Source organism: Neopelma chrysocephalum, unplaced genomic scaffold, assembly GCF_003984885.1.
Source record: "Neopelma chrysocephalum unplaced genomic scaffold, ASM398488v2 Primary Assembly neopelma1_63, whole genome shotgun sequence".
In the NCBI taxonomy this organism is placed as follows: domain Eukaryota; kingdom Metazoa; phylum Chordata; class Aves; order Passeriformes; family Pipridae; genus Neopelma; species Neopelma chrysocephalum.
In genome coordinates, this window is record NW_020897720.1 from 15,509,124 (window position 1) to 15,529,010 (window position 19,887).

General features: G+C 41.3%; 1 long non-coding RNA gene across 2 annotated transcripts; it reads right to left on the bottom strand.

The window, feature by feature from the left end:
- Window positions 1-1,417: 1,417 nt before the first annotated feature.
- On the bottom strand, window positions 1,418-14,108 carry LOC113967422. 2 transcript variants are annotated; one of them, XR_003534164.1, is made up of 4 exons: window positions 14,015-14,108; window positions 5,018-5,166; window positions 2,491-2,571; window positions 1,418-1,476 (listed from the first exon to the last, which is right to left on the bottom strand). It is a non-coding gene; the product is annotated as an uncharacterized LOC113967422 (long non-coding RNA). The 2 variants fall into 2 exon arrangements; XR_003534165.1 differs by lacking the exon at window positions 2,491-2,571 and having other exon boundaries at window positions 1,418-1,478.
- Window positions 14,109-19,887: the final 5,779 nt, after the last annotated feature.

A 19,887-nucleotide genomic window follows, 5' to 3' on the forward strand; every position in this document is an offset into this window, starting at 1 on the left:
TTGATTTTAATGCTCATCCTGAAAAAAGAGGTTTCTGCAGCTGTATCTTTCAAACACACATAAACCAAAATTTTTACAAATGTAACCTGTGTTTCTTTCCAAGTTTACCAAAATTATGAAAATCCCTAAATGGTTATGAAGAAAAACAACTTCCCCTGGTTGAAATATTAGTGAGGTGAGGTTGCCCAGACACAACAGCAGAGATAATGTTTTTCAGGTACATTTCTACATTTTTCTTTACAAGGTAAGCACAACTTCAGATTTTCAGACTGCTGTCTGATGGTGATATATGAGGTTTACATTCTTTTTCTAGACTTTATTCTTTAGCCATTCAGCTATTTGCAACTTACTCTCCACTTAAACAAAAACCTAATTTTGTTTTGTTGATTTTCAGGCATTGTGGTCTTTCTTGAGAATACTCAGTTATCTGCTAAATACTGTATGTGGCAGAGTTTTCTCTCCACTGCACTAATAAAGATTAGAGGGAAATAGAGCTCCTGTGATTAAATTTGCTTGTAAGAGGATAATAGATAATAAATCAGCAGCAATAATGGTCTGTTACAATTAAAATGCAAGAATTAAATGACCACCTTATGACAAAACATTTCATAAACCATGAAAAGTAATCTCATTAAGAAGTATAAACTTAAAAAAAATAAAAGAGTACAGCTGCCTATGCCAAAGGTTTCACATGATTTTGAAGTTATTATATCAAAGCAGTTACAAAAATGGAATTTCATGCCAAGTCATACACAAATTTAAAGGGATGGGCTGTCAGGTATTAACACAATTTGTATTAACTCCTGTTGTCAAATATAAATTAAATGTCAATAATCATTTAAGTGTTATGTTAATATTTGAACTCAAACCTCTTTTTAAAAAAAACCCAAATCATAATGAAGTCACTCTGTCCTAAGTCACAAATAACAAGAAGAGCAGATAAGACATGAGTGAGTGTAAATTGGTGTAATCTGCCTGCAGGCTGTGAGATCCCACTGTCACACAGCTGAAGATGTGGCCTTGGCTGATTTTTCTTTAGGAACTGTTTATAATAAATTTGTAATAAATACACCTATTTATTACAAATAGCTCATGCTCTTGGGTTTTCTGCTATCCAGAACTCTAGAACTAAGTCAGAGTGAGCTCTCTGTGAGAGAACAAAAAGCAGTGAGCCAATGACAGAGAGAAATTCTTCACACTGAAAAATTACCTTTCTGGACAGGCATGTGCAGCTCCTCCCAGGTCCTGTCACAGCAGGGCTGGCACAGGCTGCTCTTCCTAAAAAACCTTCCCAGGAGAGTCAAACCCTGGGTGTGGTGATGGGAGAGCAGGAGGGGTGGGGTGTTCCCAGGGGGGTGTGATGGGGGAGCAGGGGGAGGGTGGGGAGTTCCTGGGGCTCAGGGGATCCCCTGACCTGTGTCAGAGGATGGTCCCTGTCCCACCCTCTGCAGTTCAGGCCTTGCACAGCAGCTCCATCTCTGCAGACAACAAAATCCTGTTTGTGATCTGAAAAGGCTTTGAATGTTTTTGACCATGTCCAGTTAGGGGGTCCTCCAAGGGGACATTCAGAATCCCCAAATTCACCTTGTCATGCTCTGTTCAGCACAGTCTGGATAGAGAGGACAAGTTCCACACTGTATTTAACTTCAGAAAATAAGGTATGTTTATATATTATCTACCAGGATTTATAAATTATCTACCAGGATAATTGCTCTTCCTTGCACCAATACTATGTTATTGGTGTAATACAATAGCTCAGTGGAAAATAAATCTCTCAATTCAATGTACAATCATAAATAGGGTAACTGTTAATCCCTGCAAATAAACTGCTCCTATATTTCCACCTCTCTAAATCCATTTTCTCCCTTTAGATTTAAATAAAGTGTCATTTTTCTCTAAAATACATTCTAACTTCTTCATGTTCACTTGAGTCATTTTTTTTTTATTGTCTGTTTCAGTGAGATCTTTGTGCTTTACAGACCCTCCTGAGCCTCCAGGTGAACATTATGACAAATGCCAAAAGCTCTTTCTGAGGTTTTAGTAGCAGCAATATCATCAGCAACAAATCAAAGACAATCCAGGAAATTCTTGTCAATGATCTGTTCTCCCTTGAAGGCTTTGGACAAAAGGTAAAATAGTGGCTGGGACAGTGTCTTCCTGTCTAATATATCACTTTAACTTCTGTCTTAACTTCTCTTGTCAGGTGTAAAAGCTGTTAGACCAGTCAGGCAGACTCAGCTGAATTTAGCTTCATTTATTTACCTCTGTCTTATGTGTTTTATACAAAGAATCTCCAAGTGCTTTAGAGCTGAAGACAAGAAACAGGAGTGGAATGTTGTAATGAATGAGATCCAGCTGCCCTGGTACACAGAGAAAGAGATGGTTTTTGAAGATGGACGAGACCTGCAGAATGGGGATAATAATTAGGCACAGCAGGAAACAAAGACTGAGATTTGAGTCTTTCCAAACCCACGTGTGTGAATTTATTACTAATATCCCTGTGCATTCTCCACTGGAAAACATACAATTCCCAGCTAACCAACAATTGGTAATGAAGGCTTTATACTGCTCCTGAAAATCAAGCAACACAAAGTACTGGGTAAGGAAATTGCACTGATGTGACCACACGTGCTTTTGGTCAATCTCATGCACATTTTTGGACTTTTTCCCAAGATAGTTCACAGGATAATGCAGGAGGAGCAAGGCTGAGCAGCAACGTTTTCTTCCAAATTCTGCCTCCAGCAGCACCAACTTCCCCCCCTCACTGACTCCTGGGGTCCTGTTAATGCAACAAAACTGGGAAATTCTGGTCTTAGAATTTCGGTAAATTACGGGAAACATATAAAGGATTTTCCTTCCCATTTTCACAGAGCAGTAGAAGTTCTTCTTTTTCAATACCTCTCAAGCACCTCCACAACTGACAAACCAGCTTTTTTCAGACCTGGGCTGTTCTCCACGAGAGTCAAGGACACTGTTCCCTGCAGGGCTGAGTGAGGGATCTGCACATACCCACAAAATCCTCTCCAGCTTCCTGGCTTATGGAAAACGAGAGGAAAATCAGCAAACAAAAAGTATTTGCATCTTATGAAACTATCAGAATGTGCTTCCCAAAAGACCAGAATCCTGCACTGGGTAAGGATGGGCAAGGCCCATTCCCAAAAAAATTACCAGATTTGAGGGTTTATTTGTTGCTGGAGTTTTTCTTCTTTGCTTTTTTTTTTTTTTTTAATCCCCTTCATTTTTAATAAAAGAATCTTCTGGAAGGAAATCAAACGGATTAAACTATGGGCTAATTATATAAGTAAAGTTGCATTAGATAACTAAATCAAAAAAGAAAACATGAATTACTTCAAATCAAATCTGTCAGTCTTTCACTGCAGGGGGCCACTTGAATGTGTGGCATTTTAGCACCACATTTGAATCTGTATTTACATTTACATTTATTGCTTCCAGGAGACAGCAGTTTCCCTATTCTAAGCAAAACAGTACTAAATCAATATTCTTGTAACATATCACATACAAAGGGTGCCAATCTTTAAGGGGAAGGGAAGCCTTGGAAAAAGAAGGGGGGTAAAAATGAATTGTGCCTTTCTGCTCGGGTTTTGTCCTCCAGCCAAAGTCCATTTTTTAATACCTAGTTAAAGGCTTCCCACTGCTGCTTATGCCTGGACCACCTGTTCCCATAATGCCCTCAAATCAGCAGGTTTTGGCACTGCTTTATATAGTTCATAAAAACACTAGTTCAACATCAGGCATTGGGGGGGATCAGTCCCAACCCTGTGATCCAAATACTTTTTCATTCCCATAAAACCCCAAATGGTTTTAAGTAGGAGGGAAAGAAGGAAAAATATCAAATAAAGTTCAAGTTGGTGAAGTGAAGGAAAAGGGACTGGGAAGAAAAGCCCAAAGTGTATTTGTAGCATGGATGTTCCAGGGAGGGAGAAAGGTTCAAAGAGGAGGGGGGAATGTAAACCATCATTTGTGGAGTTAAAGGAGTGCAAATGATGAATAAAGAGGCAACTTGTCCACTGATGGATTACAACAGGAAGAGCAGGTGATGAATCATCTGACACAGAGAGGTGAATGAGTGAGGGATAAAGGAGCAGAGTCAAGGGGAGAGGAGAAGGGGCAGTGGTAGGTGGCTCACAGATTAAACAGGCAGGTGAGCTACGTAAATAATTATTGAGTGCCACTTTGAAAAGCTCTCTGAATTTTAAATTTTAAATTTACCTTCACATCTGGCCTCTCACAAAACTTTATCAGTGTAGGTGTATATTCACATCTGGAAGAAAATATCCTAAACACAATTACAAGCCTTTTATGTTCAGCTCATAAGAAACTTTTCTAGCTGCAAAGCTGGAGCTTCCTTGTCCCTTTTCTTTAAGTTCCTCTGTTACTCCAGACATCAGAGTTTCCAACAGCTCTCACCTCAGGCACTGAGATGCCATTGCCATGGCAGGAGCTGAGGAGGAGGAGGAGGAGCTCCTCCTCTTTCTGGGATGAAGAGCTTTTCAATCCCTCCCATTAGAGGAACAGGCTCCAGCCTTGGCACTGTCCTGTCCTTTGCCACCCAGTCACAGGGTGTTATCCCAACATCCCACACTGCAGTGAAGCCCAGCTTTTTAAATAAACAATTCCAGATCTCAAACATTTTATCCACTAAATCCAAAATGATTTTTTCCATACTTTCACAGGTCAGAACTGACTGTAGGACCTGCTCTGTGCCCTGCCTGTTCCTGGAGGAGGGAGAGGCTGGCTCAGCTTCCCCTGAGAACAACACCATCCTCAGCTGAGAGCAATGGTAGTCCTGCAACTTGAAGAGGGGTTGAGAGACAGGTTAAAAAGGCAGTTCTTTGTATGAAATAGTTCAGGAAGGTAGAAAAAAAATTAATGATGGAAGAGAATACGGGTTTTTCTGAGCCATCTTGTACCTGGCAGGGCTGATACAGACCCAGAGCCAATAAAGTCTAATAATGTCCCTGCTCATTCACTCCAGTGTCTCTGCTTGGACATTTACAATTCTGGGTAAATAGTAGGTCATTAGAGCTGGGTTTGCAAAGAGCTGGCTCAGATCCTTTGGCCTCAATGCTTTCATAATGTACTTAATGGTTTCTTCATATACTTTAAAAGCTTCTGTAGCTCAAATGTTTCACCATCCATAGAGATCTGCAATCCAGAAGATGAGAGAGTCAAAAAAATAGTCTTTTTGGACAATTAAACCCAATCTTTTTATCCTAGACAAAGCAGAAACCCATTTTTTTTTAAATATTTAAGGAAATTACCACAACATGAATGCAAACAAGTACTACAGTAATGTAGATCCTGCTTCAAATACACACCTTCCTGTGGGATTCTGCTCATGTAAATACCATCCCTTTTTATTTTTTTAGATTTCACCAAGCATGTGAAGTGAATACTAAGAGACATTGTTGAATTGAAGACAAATTATTGAAATAAATTTAGATTTTCTTAGTCCCTAAAGCTGAATTGAAAAATGAGTGCTCTGTTCCTCTGTCATGCAGGACTGAGCCCTTGTTAACACGGCCTTTGCCACATCAGGACATGGAAGCAGACAGAATTTATTAATATTTTCTGGTAACAAAATATACTAAATTGCACTTCTTGTTAAGATGTTTAGCCTGTTCTTTTCTACTTCCTTCCAGGAGCATTAAGTAAATTTGTCTTCAGAGAGCCACATTTATTGTGTTATTGTAATTTCTTTTTGAGAACAAAAGGCCTATAATTCTGCCTTCTTTGACTGAGGCCACAGTCATTTTGTTTGTCCCCACAAAGGACTTGGGACTCCTGCCCTGGATTTCCCTCGGTTCCCATCCTCCCACCAACTCTGACCACGTGCATCTTCCTCCCCTTTTGACATCCTCCAGCTGGGAACTGTCAGCTGGGTTTGCTGCAGCAGCCCCAGGTGCTGCCGTGGCCTCTGGAGCAGAGAAGAACATCAGCCCTGAGAACATCAACCCTGAGAACATCAGAGCAGAGAACATCAACACTGAGAACATCAGCCCTGAGAACATCAGCCCTGAGAACATCATCAGCCCTGAGAACATCATCAGCACTGGGAACATCAGCCCTGAGAACATCAGCCCTGCTGGGAAGAGCTTAGTGCTGCCTCCAGAATCTGCCCCCGTGCTGCAGGACTCTGGCACATCCACACTCTGTCTGCTGGCAGGAAAATAACAAAAAAGAAACAAACCAGCTCTCAACACACCCAAACATCCAACTCTAGCTGAAGTTAACTCTTGCTTCAGTGAACACAGAAATCTGACTATATCTGCTTCAAACAGCAAGGCTGACAATGAGAACATCACTTATGCAACCCACACTCAGTCTCCTGCAAAGCTGCAAACATGATACAGCCACAGAGGAAGAAATTCTGTCAAAATTCATGTGGTTACTGTTGCTTGGGAAACCACTTCCTTGGTAACTCCAATGCATTCTCAGCACGTCTCAATATCAATTTCTCACCAGCTCTCAGACACACAAACCTGCAGGATGGTGTGAGGAGAGAGCAAGGGAAACAAAAAACCAATAACAACAAAGCCAACCTAAAGAAAAAAGGAGAGAGGGAGCAAAAGATTTGTTATTGCTGTTGTTTCCAATATGTCTAAATGAAAAATAACATAATCGAAAATATATCTGGAAGTTGTTTTTAACATTGTTTGGAGGAGAAATTGTTGAAATATGTCAGTAAGTGTGTCTTGAATCCTAAGTGTGAGGTTGGAGAGAGGTGCCTGTGTGGCTCTGGAGAGCTGGCACTGAGCCTGGTACAGGGAGTTGGCTGCCACTGGGATTTTCTCTGTTCCAGTTTATCAGGACATTTGTTGCTGAATCCACACCACACTTCAGAATTCAGCTTCAGCAAATATCTGTTGCGAATAACTCATTAGTATTTTAACCATAATTCCTAAAAAGCCATTCCAAGCCCCAAGCCCTCCCAGAGGCTGCTCAGGGGTGCCCTGGTGCTGTGCCAGCAGGGGATGCTGCTGCTGAAGCAGAGCCCAAACAAGGGAGTCTCTGCTCACAGGGACCGACTCCAGCTCTTTGCACAGAATGCAAAACTTGGGTTATTCACCTTTCCATACCAAAACCTGGTCTCCTGCTTACCTGCTCCTCCAATTGCTCTCTAACAGGGCCATGCAGGCAGCTCAGCACAGGTTTTGTTCATGGGCGACATAAAGGAAACCTAATTTTTATATCAAACAAATGGAAGAAATATTCTACTTGTAGCACCAGCCATTGTTTTTTCAGGTTTGCTTTTTCTGGGTCTTCCATCAGAACCATTACTGTATCATTCCAATAGCCCAAATTAAATAATAGGGAGAAAGAGAGAAGAGGAAGCACTGAGGATTAATGTCCATTGGGTGTGCTGTGCACTGTTCTCACAGGGCAGAGCAGACTCCACAGCCTGGGCACTGCACAAATGGGCACTGGAGGTCTCTTTTTCCACAGCTGGAAGTGGCTGGGGTGGCAAATAGGAGGCAGCAGGACCTCTCCCCTGCTTCATTTGTGTTAACTGGCTTAGGACAGAGTGCCTAAGAAAGCATGAAAAATAAAGACATAAGGATACTACAGAAATGGTTTAAATCACACTGATTCTCACTGTAACCAACTGCTCTTTGCATGTGTGTCTGTTTAAATATATGGACTTGTGTCTGTACATAGACACACAGACACTCCTGCCTTTTCAAGGACAGTAATACCTTCTTTTTTTACTTCTTTGCAGACAAAAAATTAACTGTCTGAAGTTATTTTGTTCTCACAGGAGGAGCATCAGCAGAAACCATTAATAGCGTCATTTTAACACCTTTAGTTCAAGCACTGCCTTCCTCCCACACTCCAAATGGCAGAGGAGAGACGTCAAACAGCTCTTCCAGGAACTCAGGAACTGCTGGAGTCAATGGGAACACAAACTGCAGGAACAACCTCATCCCACTCCTGGGGCTGCTTCCTGCATCAAACACAGGGACACATTAGAAACGTGAACATGGCACACAGAGCTTCTGGTTGTTTCTCTGGGAATGCAGCAGGTTGGATTCCTGCAGGGTGAAGTGGGGCTGGGGAGAGGGCAGGAATGAATCCCTGCCCTGAATCCTGGAAAGGGGATGAGGGAGGGATGTGACAGGTCTGGGCAGCAGCAATGGAAAGGGCAGGATCTCTTTTGGTCATGGAATGCCTGGGTCAGAAGTAGTTTCTCATCAAGTATAATGTCTTAATTTATAAAAATAAATGAGAATGCCCAGAGCAGTTGGACTGGTGGTGTGTTGTGCTGCTGTCCTCAGGTAGCTGAAATCCTTCTTCAGCATTTGGAGAACGACAAAGGACCCTGGGAGCTGCCAAGTGTCCCATTGCTGAGCCAGCACTGAGAGTGTCCTGGCAGAGCTCCTGCCCCCTGCACAGCTCATCCCTCCAGCCAACAGCCCCAAGGGGCCACTGGGATCAACGGGATTTCAATCCTGATGCCATGAAAGCTCTAGATGGGAATGGGAACTTGTTGGTCTCCTGGTGCATAATTATTGTTTCCAAACTATTCTTTGATGAAAAGCAGGAAGTTCTGTAAAGAAAACCAAACTAAAACAACCCAACAAAAACAAAAGCCAAAAACAAATGGGAAAAAAAGACAAAAGGGAATGGGGATGACTCTGGGTTTCTGCTGTATTTTTTTAAGAAGTTTTCAAGGGTTATATATTCCAGAAATGCACATGTAATAGAGTCTCCTTCCTCTCCTGTCAGCAATACTGTAGTTTGAATTTAAACACTGCAGTGAGACTCCTTCCCTGGCTTGGATGAAAGAAAAATGCTTGAGTATACCAAGTTTATGTGTAAAAATCTATCACTGTGATCTCACCTATAAATTTGCATCTTGTAGAATAGTTATATATTATCAATACAATAATTTATAAATATATCAATTAAACATGGCACAGGCTTTCCTAAGCATAAAACTTGCTTGTGTGTCTAGAGTTTGTTGAATATTTCACCATTGAAAAAATATTTCACCACACCCAAAAAGAACTGAGGCCAATATCAGACACATGTGAAAAGCAGCCTCTGGTGCCATGGGATGCCAGGTTTGCCCTTCCATGTGGCTCTTTTCAGGAAGCACCACGTAAAACCACACAGTGCCAGGGGACTTTAGGATTTCCCTTCATCATTTCCTAACTCACTTAAATATTTGTGGGCTACTGAACCACCAGGGCTCCAGGTTTTGCTGAGCCATTGTCCCCCGGGGTGGCTGTGTGAGAAACACTCCTACAGCCCCTTCTGTGGGTTATGAAATGTACAGACAACAGATATAAATCCTTGTCATCGTGGTGCCCTGTGCTGACTGCACTGCAGTGATTGCATCTGTCAGCTTGCAGTGATTCAAACATCTATGTTTAGGGAAGTATTTCATCATACCTTCTGTGTGGAGTTCCTGATGTCTTTCATTCTGCTCCTTGAATGAAAAAATGTTCTCCAGACTGCAAAAATTCATATAAGATGAACCAACCCAAGCCAGTATCTTTGAAGTCTCTATACATTGACATTTAACTTTCTGTCTCCAAACACCAGCTAAATGAGAAACTGCCACTCTCACTTGGACCACAGCTTGATTCCCCCCAGCACACCAAGTAACATCTCCCTTCAGGAGGACCCCACCCAGTCAGGGTGGGATGACTTCCTAGAAATGCTCTAGACAGAGAAAACTTTGGGAAAAATAGAAGCTTGATTTTAAAAAATAGTCTTTTATTATCCCATAAGATCAGAGGCTCTCTCTGTCACTCTGCCTTTAAATAGATAAATATTCCTGCTTCTTGCATATTGCTGGCTTGATTCAAGGAAAACCATCCTGCTTTTTCAAAGCCAGGGTGTGTATATTTGATTTCTCAGAGGATTCAGTTAAGTCTGCAGTCCATGGGACTGAACTGAGATCATTATTCTTGCCTTTCAAGAATTCATTTGCAGGTACATCAGGTTTTCTGTCCATTTTTTAAAGTATGTTTGCCATACATCTTTTATCATGGAATGAATAATAAACCACCATTTATCTTTCACCATGGTGCAGATCAAGGTACTAATTTACGTTGCCTCAGTGTGCAAGAGATACTGGATTTTTTGGAGATGAAGCACAATGTGATTAAACCTGTTTCCAATATGGTTTCGTTACAGAATTTTGTCAGTGCCTCTGAATTATTCCAAAACATTCACAGAAAGCTTTATTGCTCTTCAATATTAGAATACATGGATAAATTTTCAAAAGAAATGTTTTTAATATATGAGATTCCTCTGAAGGGGTTTTGCACAGACACAGTAATTAAGGAGTGTTACTCAGAGAACAACTGGGCTGGAATGTGGGGATTGTAGTCAGAGCAAGGATTGACACAGAACAGGGACAAACATCCATGGCTCTTGCCCCTTTGGCTGCAGCCCCAGTCCCTGGGATGTTGGTATTCTGGGCCATTCCCACACTTGTTGAAATATTCATCACACTGAGGAAGGGGGATTTGGAACATTGCCCGTGATGTTACGAATCAGGAACAGCAACATCCCAAACCTGGGCTCCCACAGCAGCCCACTGCTGCTCTCTGATGTTTTCATAAACTTAATTTGCACGGTTTTCATTTGTTGCAGTTCAGAATAAAGAACAAATGTCAAAGCCCTGCAATTTTAAATGAGCTTCCATTCCTCAGGCAGCCTTCCCTACCATTTCTACAGAGCTCTCCTGTGGCCCAGAGGAGTCACATTATCATAGACAAAATCCAAACACGCTCCCATGGAGTCCAGGTCTCCTCCAAAATAGGATAAACAAGCAATTTGTGTAAACACGGGTTCCACCTTCCCCTGGAGCTGCAGGGAGCTCAAGACAAGGCCCAGACAAGGCAGGATTTGCAGAGGAGCACCCAAACCAAGACCCTGTATTTCCAACATCCCTCTAAACCCCAGGCAAGGAGCACAGGTGGCACCTTTAGGGCAGGTCCAGAGAACCCCACTGGGCAGTGGGAGCAGAGGGAAAGCAGGGATCTCCCAAGGAAAGGTTCACAGAGCCTTAATAAGACATTATTTTCAGTCCATGGCTACTCTGTTCCTTGGGTACTAAAGCCCCACCTGGAGACTCCCCCTCAGAGGATCCTGGGTTAGGGGATCCCACAGCACATGAACCCCAATTGTACCAGTGGTTTTTAGGACTGAGCACAGAGCTAAGCCAGTGACTCCCTTTCTCTCTTTCTCCCTGTTCTTCCCCACCCACCCCCAGCTCCATCCTCTCCCTCCACCTTGTCTGTATCTATGGTGACCAGACAGCACAACTCTGTTCTGCTCTTGAGTAACATCCTTTATCAACACATTTACTGACACATGCATCAAAGTCCTAAGCAAGCCAGGTAAGCCACAAATGATTCAACAGGCCACTATTATACAAATAAACCTTTTCCTTCCATCCCGAAACCACAGGGTTCAGAATGAAAATTGGCAAGAGCACAGTTTTTCCTTTCCTACCCTTAAAAGGTGGCAGCTGTGTGACATTATTGATCACCAGGGCCCTGGGGGGCTCAGGCAGCAGCTCCTGAGCTCTGGGACAGCAGCTCCTGACAGAACCAGTCCAATGGATTCTTGCATTCAGCCCCTGCTAAAACAGTGGCAAATCACAGGACAACACAAAAACAGCTGGCTTGGAATTCCAAACCTAAACCCCAGACCATGCACAGGGCTTAGGAACCTGATCCACACTTCTGCAGACAAGCAGGCTCCAGTGCCATGTAATGGAACTAAATGCTTGAACCCAAGCAGATTTTTTCCTTAAATTTAGCTTATTTCTTTGAATAATATTAATTGTTCTAGATACTTCATTTTCTTAACACTGAGCTTATATCCATTTCACATTTCCACAAAAGTGAGTAAAGAGAGAGTCTGGTCAAAAAGAAAAGTTTTTTCTTTTAGTTACTCCTCTCATTACACCACAGTAATGAGACACTGTAAATACAAAACATACCCATAATTGTGGGAAGTACTTGTGTGAACAATGAACTGGATGTTGCTCATGTTACACTCGAAGTTATCTCAGTGACACTGAATTTTCTATATTGTTACCAATGAAATGGAAAAGAAAAATGAGGCAAAATGAACAATTTGACTTGGGAGCAGTAGTTTATGAAAAGATCACTTCATTTTTTTAAAGAGGACAAGGATCTTAATTGAATTGATGAACTATTTTCCTATGCAGGAGTAGCCCAAACAGGGAAGAATAACAGTACAGTATTTCCAGTTGTCTTCCCAGAGCAGTAATTACAGTCTACATTAACCTTTACCATTCAAAAGCCAACCTATGAACACTCTGGTTCTTCACTAAGATCAGCTCTAAAAAAACTTCTTTCATTATTTATGAACCTTCAGGTTATGCATGAACTTTCCTGAGGTCCAGGGAAGCTCATCAGCTCCCAGGCTTCACCCACCTCACAAGGTTCAAATTTTACATCCTCAAAACTTTCTGCCCCAGCCCCTTGACATTTCCCTGAGCCCATTTGCAATGGTGATGTGTGTATTGTGCATTTCCTTGGCCCTCCTTTGGGTCCATCTCTCACTCAGCACTCTGAAGTCAAAGGAAGTTGCCACCACCACTGCAGAAACAGGGGTTTATGCAAACACAAAAAGACAAGTTTAGCAAATTGCCTAAGTAAGGAAAGCATTTGTCATAGACTGTGGTTTAGGATGTATTTTAGTAGCCCTTCAGGCCTTCAGATGAACAAACCTTAATTAAACTTACATTTTGAAAAATGTGGTTTTAATTCAATTGAATTAAACTCTTTCAGTGCATTGCTGGTAACAGACACGACTGACTTCAGGCTACTTAGAAAATCAGGGACAGGACACAGAGCTGGAAAAAGTTCAAGAGAACCATCCTGAGTCTGGTCCTTTAAACCAGGACATTGAGACATTTGAGATCCTCTGACTATTTTTGATCATTTTATGGTGATTTAGAGAAAAATCAAACCAGAAATCCTTTCAATTTTTCTTGCCTCTCTTCTTCCCCACATTCACTTAGAAATTTCTGCTCAGTGGAATATATTATGGGCTATTTAACCCTGTCAAGAAGCCATATCAATTAATAGCATAATAGTCTTACCATATATTTTTCTTATTATACACTAAAGCTTTATGACACAATTTCTGTGGATGTACTTCTTGTAGATAATGATTTATAGTATATAGTATCCTGAAGGCATTTTAAATCTGTCTGCTCCCTTTCTGCCTTCTAAGAAGGAGAAATTTTAACGGGGAATCAGACTTTTATGCCCTTTTTTTAATATAATTTTGTAAAAACAGGCTGATATTTGAAGGATTCTTATAAAAAAATGGCAAAAAGCTTTTAAAACTCAAAAGGCACATTTGGAAACTACACAAGTAAACTGCCATTATCTGTATGTCAGGGCAACTTGTGCTTCACAGTCCTTGCTGTCCACTTGCTGTGCAAAGTGCTCAGGAGCAGAGGAAACCATGAGCTCCAGGAGCCAATCTGCCACTGCTGTCTGTTCATGCAGCCTGATAGAATTTACATGGGCTGGCAGACAAAATTGCCCTTTGCATGCTTTGTCTCCAGGGGAACTTGGAAGAATGTCCAAGTTTTATAAAATAATGATAATCACACAATACACCAAGCACAAACAGCAGATTTTCCAGGGGCCTTTTCTGAGTAAGTTAAATCTGTGGCCAAACAGAAGATAACAGATAATACTTAAAAGAAAAGGAAAAGCAACCCATTTCTGCATCAAAGTTAAAGTGGGTCACTCTGCAACGTAAAGCACATTTTTAGTGGCTATAAATTTAGCAGCTCTCTGCAGCATTATGCATGACAGCAGTCTTGTGATATTTCAAGTACAGAACAGGTCCCTGGAGACACCATGTAATTTATAGTGGACTAATCATAATAAACTGTAGCAGGCAGAAAAGGAGCTGAGTCCAATGAAATAAGGAATGTTGGTCTGTTGTCCTGTAGGAACGTTGTGTTGAAGATCCAACTCACCTGAGATCACACAGGAACAACGGGAAGGTTCCTCTGTTGGGTGAGGGAAAAAAAAGCCAAAATAGAGGATCTGTTGGTGTTTCAGAGTAAGAACTCAAAAGAAAGCAAGCAGAAAGGAGCACAACACACTTCTGGAGCAGAGGAATACCAGGAGCTGTTACCTCCTGCTGCTTTCCTGTGAGCAACCTGAAACAGGGAAAAGCAGGTGATGGATGGCTGGGCTGCAGCTAAAGGACAGGGACACCTGCCAGGCCAGGGGAGCACTGGTGTTTACCTTGAAATCTTACAGCATGAGGGAGAAAACAACCTTTGCTTTTCATCTGCCTGTCCCTTCCATTTTTTTTGTTTCTTCCTTTTGTATATTTTTGTCTGGATGTCATATAAAGGGTTTGTTCCCCTCTCTTTCTCTCATCCTTAATTAGTTTGAATGTCAAACCTGTTCAGTAATCACACTGCTTTGGGTAGTAATGAAGGCAAATAAATAATACTTATCTTTCTTAGAGAGATCTAGAGACCCTTCCAAAGCCAATTAAGGCTTGTATTATTAGCCAAGGTCTTCATGTTATATTTCCAAACTTGTGTAAGAAAGAAAATGCTAAAATTAATGGTGAGGGAGGAGGAAGAAAAAATTTGTCCTTCCTACAGTCTTAAACCCTTCTAATTTTAAAGTATGTTCTGAGTGGGAGAAAAAAGAAGAAAATAAATTAGGCAATGCAGTTTGCACTTCTTTGCTGCTTGGGAGGATGGGAGGGAATTAGCTGGATTTCCCCTCACTGGGGTTCTTCTTCTTTTTTCCCCTTTTTCTTTCCAGTGATTTTTTTTCTGTCTGTTTGACACATATCTCTCCCTCAGATATCTTTTGAATGATGACTAACAACAACAACAATAAAAAAGCCTCAATCTTTCATAACCTAAAATACTGAAGCACATCAAAACCAATTCAATTTGTCTGCAAATCTTGCAGATAAATCTTGCTGCCCTGACAGGGAGGTTTCGATCTGTTTATTACCCACATTCCTTCTCTTGGCAATGTCTTCCCACCTGAAGAAACAATTTCCTTGCGTGACATGGGAGTGGAGATCTGAAGATCTGACCCTCACCAAAGGGACTGCACCCATCCTACCATGACCAAACCAGCCTCTGTGCCCTGGGTTTATCCCTGCACATCTTGCCCTTTGTGCTGCTGTCACAGAGCATCTGCCAGGACTCCATTCCCTGTCACCTGCAGGACATTTCCCTCCTGGGCTTGCCTGGGATGTCTCTCCACATACCTTCACCAGCATCAGTGCCACAAGATTTCAACAAAGGGTTGCAGATTAAAGTCTGACATGATCAGTCAGACTCTTCAGAAAGGATCTTTGGAAATGTTTAACAAGGAGAACTCAAAGGTCACAGTCCAGTTTCACATGGGCTTACAAAGAGTACAGATGTACCAGCCAAGCTGAGCCCTGTGAGCCCACATTCCATGGACACACAGAGATCTCCACTCAAGGACCACTGGGGAACTAAGGAGCAGCACAGCTGGAAAGTGCACAGTCTGCAGGATTCAGGTTTTAAAGCATTTGTAGGGCAGCCCAAGCAGCCTCTGTTCCCTTGGCTCCTCCTTTCCAAGCAGAGCAGGCTCAGGGCAGTGCTCTCAGCTGGGAGCTGCCCCGAGCCATCCCAGTGCCCAGATCAGTGCAGTCTGTCAGCTCTGACAACCTGGCACAAAGGGGAACAAATACTTTTGTTCCAAGAATAAGATGTATTCAAAAGTTCTGCCCTGACATTGAAGTAAACACTCCTTCTGCCCCCAAAAACCTGCCTGGGCCAGTCCCAGCCAAGGCAAACGTGTCTCCTTTTGTATGAGCAACTCTCATCACCTGAACACCCAAACCCCATTTCTCCACAGAACCATCTTTTTTTAAATTTGTCACTTGCCTGGACTCATCTGAACACCACAATAAATCAGTCACTCCAAATATCTCTCAAGAATAACAAGCATTACAAATTAATAATGTCATGCTGGTCATTAATTTTGATAACCAAAGCATGTGGGTTACTGAACATACTTGCTATGTAGTTGTAATGTTACATTCCCTTAATATGCAGCAGTTACAATGTGCTCCGTGCCAGGGCCCATTATTTCACTGCTTCACAGCTGTTCAGTATTTGACAGATGCATAATTTCATTCTTTAACATGCTGATTTTCCTTTTATTAGTTAAGAACTGAGATGTTAGATAATTTTTGTCATGTTTTGTTAATTTTAGATTATAAAGATATATTCAACAGTACAATTTCCCAATAAGAAGTTGCTATTAAGGTTTCTAATTTGCAATCAAGTAAATTGAATGAGGGAGAGGTCACGTTACACAAGTCATGACGTGTTAAAGCTCAGAATAAAGGAAATAAATTATTCAAATACTCTATAGTACTAGTCTTATTTTTGTGCCAGTGAATTTGATATGACACCTGTTAGGATGTGATAACATTAAATACATTCATAGATACAGACAGGTGAAATGACAGATAGACAATTTTGTTTTGGAAATTATACTCACCAATTAATATTAATATTTTTGGACTCCAAAATCATAAACAGTCTTAAAGTTGAAATATTTGCTTCCTAGCTCGTAGTAATCTCTGAAAATAATGGCCAACAGTAAATCACAGAGTTGTGACAAAGCAGCTGTGCTGACATTTGAGTGTTTTTTCAGAACCTGGATCTCCTGTTCAGAAGCTTCAGAAGATGATGTGGTATTTTAAAGAGGGAAGGCATGAAGTCAGACTAGAGCTTTCTTTAACAGTCTGGAATATTTTACCTCTCATGTTCCATGTCTGTCCCAGCAGGAACAGACCCTCATATTTCTGGGAGGAGGACCCCAGACCTGCCCAGCAGTGATGGGCTCACAGGAGCTCCCTCTGACCAGGCCTCCCTGAGCACATTTCCAGCTGCTGCCCTGCTCTCAGCACCGTCTGACAGAGCACCCCAGAGCCCCCTGGATCCTGTTCCCAGATGCCCCTGGATGGTGTTCCCCAGATCCCCCAGGATCCTGTTCCCAGATCTCCCTGGATCCTGTTCCCAGACACTGCCCTGCCCTGGGGCAGCCCAAGCTCAGCAGCTCCGTGTCCAGCTGCCCCTTCCCGTGGGATCCCTGCCCTGAGGGGGCTCAGAGCCCCCTGCCCGACCCTCCTGCCCCAAACTCCCCCCACTCACCTCAGGGGAGATCCCTCAGCTCCTGCAGCTCTGGGGAAGGTCCTGCCCGACAGAACACAACCACATATACAGAGTTTAGATTTTCTTTATTTATATTTTTTAATTCAAGAATTACACACTAGCCAACATTATTATATATTTACATGCTGAAACTGGCTGCAATAATTTTAAATTCAAGAAAATATCTCTTATGTGCTACTCATTTACAATCATCATTTTACTACCTCATATATCCCAGAGGTTAGCAGTCCTTTTGAGAAAGACATGAAGATCTGATGCAATGATATCCACTAGTATTTTGCATTTTCTAGCCATTGGAAAATGTGCATTATGTGCATATAAGAAAGGCTACAAGGTCATTAGTAAGGCTGATGATTACTACATTATGAAATAAATAGTACTAAGTAAAAAAAGATAAATCAGAACTGTGCAAAGACAGTACTAACAGAACCATTTAAACACCCATGCAAATAAAAATGTGATAGAAGTCAAATCATAAGCAGTTTGTCAGAATTAATCATGTTTCAAATGTTCTTTTTGTCTTCAACTGAAAGTAACAGGACAGACCATGAACAATACAGCCTGGTGAGGATCTGCCAAACGACAGCAACAGTGAAAACATACAAAATGCTATCAAATTGGAATAGATGACCTCATGTCTGAAAAACATTAAAAAAATACAACCCTTAGTATGAAAGTAGAGGTGAGATTTTTCATCATTTAAGTTTCATTTTTTGTCAAAGCACTTACAAAGAAAATAATTTTATACTTATGAAATGTTAGTGTTGCATATTCTTGTAGAGATGATCTATTTCAATTTTATATAATGGATATTTAAATTATTACTATTTTTACAAAGTAGAATAGGGCAGTCTTTTTGATCATCAACATTCCATTTGCTTCTTAAAAATTTAGACAAAGTTCCTAGTGCATTTTATTAAGCTTTACCTTTGGTGTTAAGCAGTGACTTATTAGATTTCCCTTTTAAACAATTTCTGGAGTGAAGGTTCTTTGGCTTTGGGGGACTATGCTATCTAACGACAGTCAAACCTTTTTTTTTTTTTTTAAAGAAAAATAGAAGTCTACTATTAGATACCATAAGAGAGAGAGATTTCAGAGACAGACAGAGCAATGTGCAGCTTCTGCCAGGAAATCCCCAGCTCAGTTCTCACTTACCCTGATGTTCACCTCTCCATCCCTGCAGCAACACCGAGGTGCCTCATGGCAAGTGAAAACCAGGCCCTTTTTTATTTTTTACTGCTGATCCAGCTCTGAGTCCAAGCTCTTGGGGTGCCTGAACGTTGGAACCACACAAAGAGTCACTTGTGCCAGCAGGAACGTTGCCACCACGGCCACTCTACACCACAGCACTTTCTGTACTATTTGATATCTAGAGTCCAAATCTGTTTATGCAAAAGGGTGTTTAAATTACTCTGCTAGAGCACTGCAATTCTTGTACTTAGTAAAAAAAAGTCACTAAACAAATACTGTATCTATGGCCTGCTCATTTACAGCTTATTTAATTATTTACATCATTTTAGGACACATTAACCTAAACCATAAGTAGAATTAGCTTTTTGCCTTACCATAAAGTACAAATTAGAAGTTAAAAATGTTTTAAGAAATCTGATAATATTTACACACGTTCAGCTTAAGTTATGGTTGCTCACATTGGATGTTCTATGTACACAGAGCAAAATGTAATGATCACTACTGATATAGTATTGTACCCTGGCCAGCCCACCCGAGATTATTTTCTAGAAAGAGTTACTATTTTTGCCTTTTTTTTTTCTTGGTTCCCTAAGGAATTGGTTGGTTTTGAAAACTCACTAGTGGACAATGCTGTTATAAAAAGAGAGAAGAAATAGGCAAGCAATGTGAGGACTGGTGTGGTTCAGCTGCAGGAGGTACAGGACTGGCACCAACGCCCCAGACAGACCCAGCCTTGAGCTGCTCACCCAGCAATGCCCAGTTACCCTGTAGAGGAAGTTGTTTGGTTTGCTGAAATACATTAATCTCTTCTTGTCAAAAATATATTCACACACTGGTTGATGGTAGAAACAAAACTAGTATTGGCTTATTCCTTTGACACACCAACAGATGAAAGGGTGTGCATATACCCTGTGTATACACACACATATGTCCATACAGACAGGCAGCTGGGGTCCATATGCACATACAGCTGAGAATGTTCAACATCCCTTCACTCGTGGTTACTGCTGTGTTACAGGACTGGAACACAGTCTAATAATTATAGTGAAAACTAATTGAGGCTTCATTTTAATGCATATTTTTCTGAAATAAATAGGATCTTTTCCCCAGGTGTAAGAACACCACTCATCTTCTCTATGCATTGTGCTTTTGTACCTTACAGATTTTATGTCCTTTTTGTCAGGATGTCAGAACTCTCTGAAGAACTCTGTGACACGCTGTGATCTAACACTGTTTTCCTCCCCTGGGAATGAGAAAAGAAATGGTCACAATGTCATTGCTTGAGTCTTTCTTCCCAGTCATTGAACTGCGATGGGATAGAAACATAACATTCCTTATGCAAACACAGAAACATGTTGCATGAGTTGTCAGTTCTGAAAATGTGTATCACTTACTAGCAGTCATGTACAGAATATATTTACAGATTGATCTCAAATATTTCATTAAAACTGTGCCATGTTATA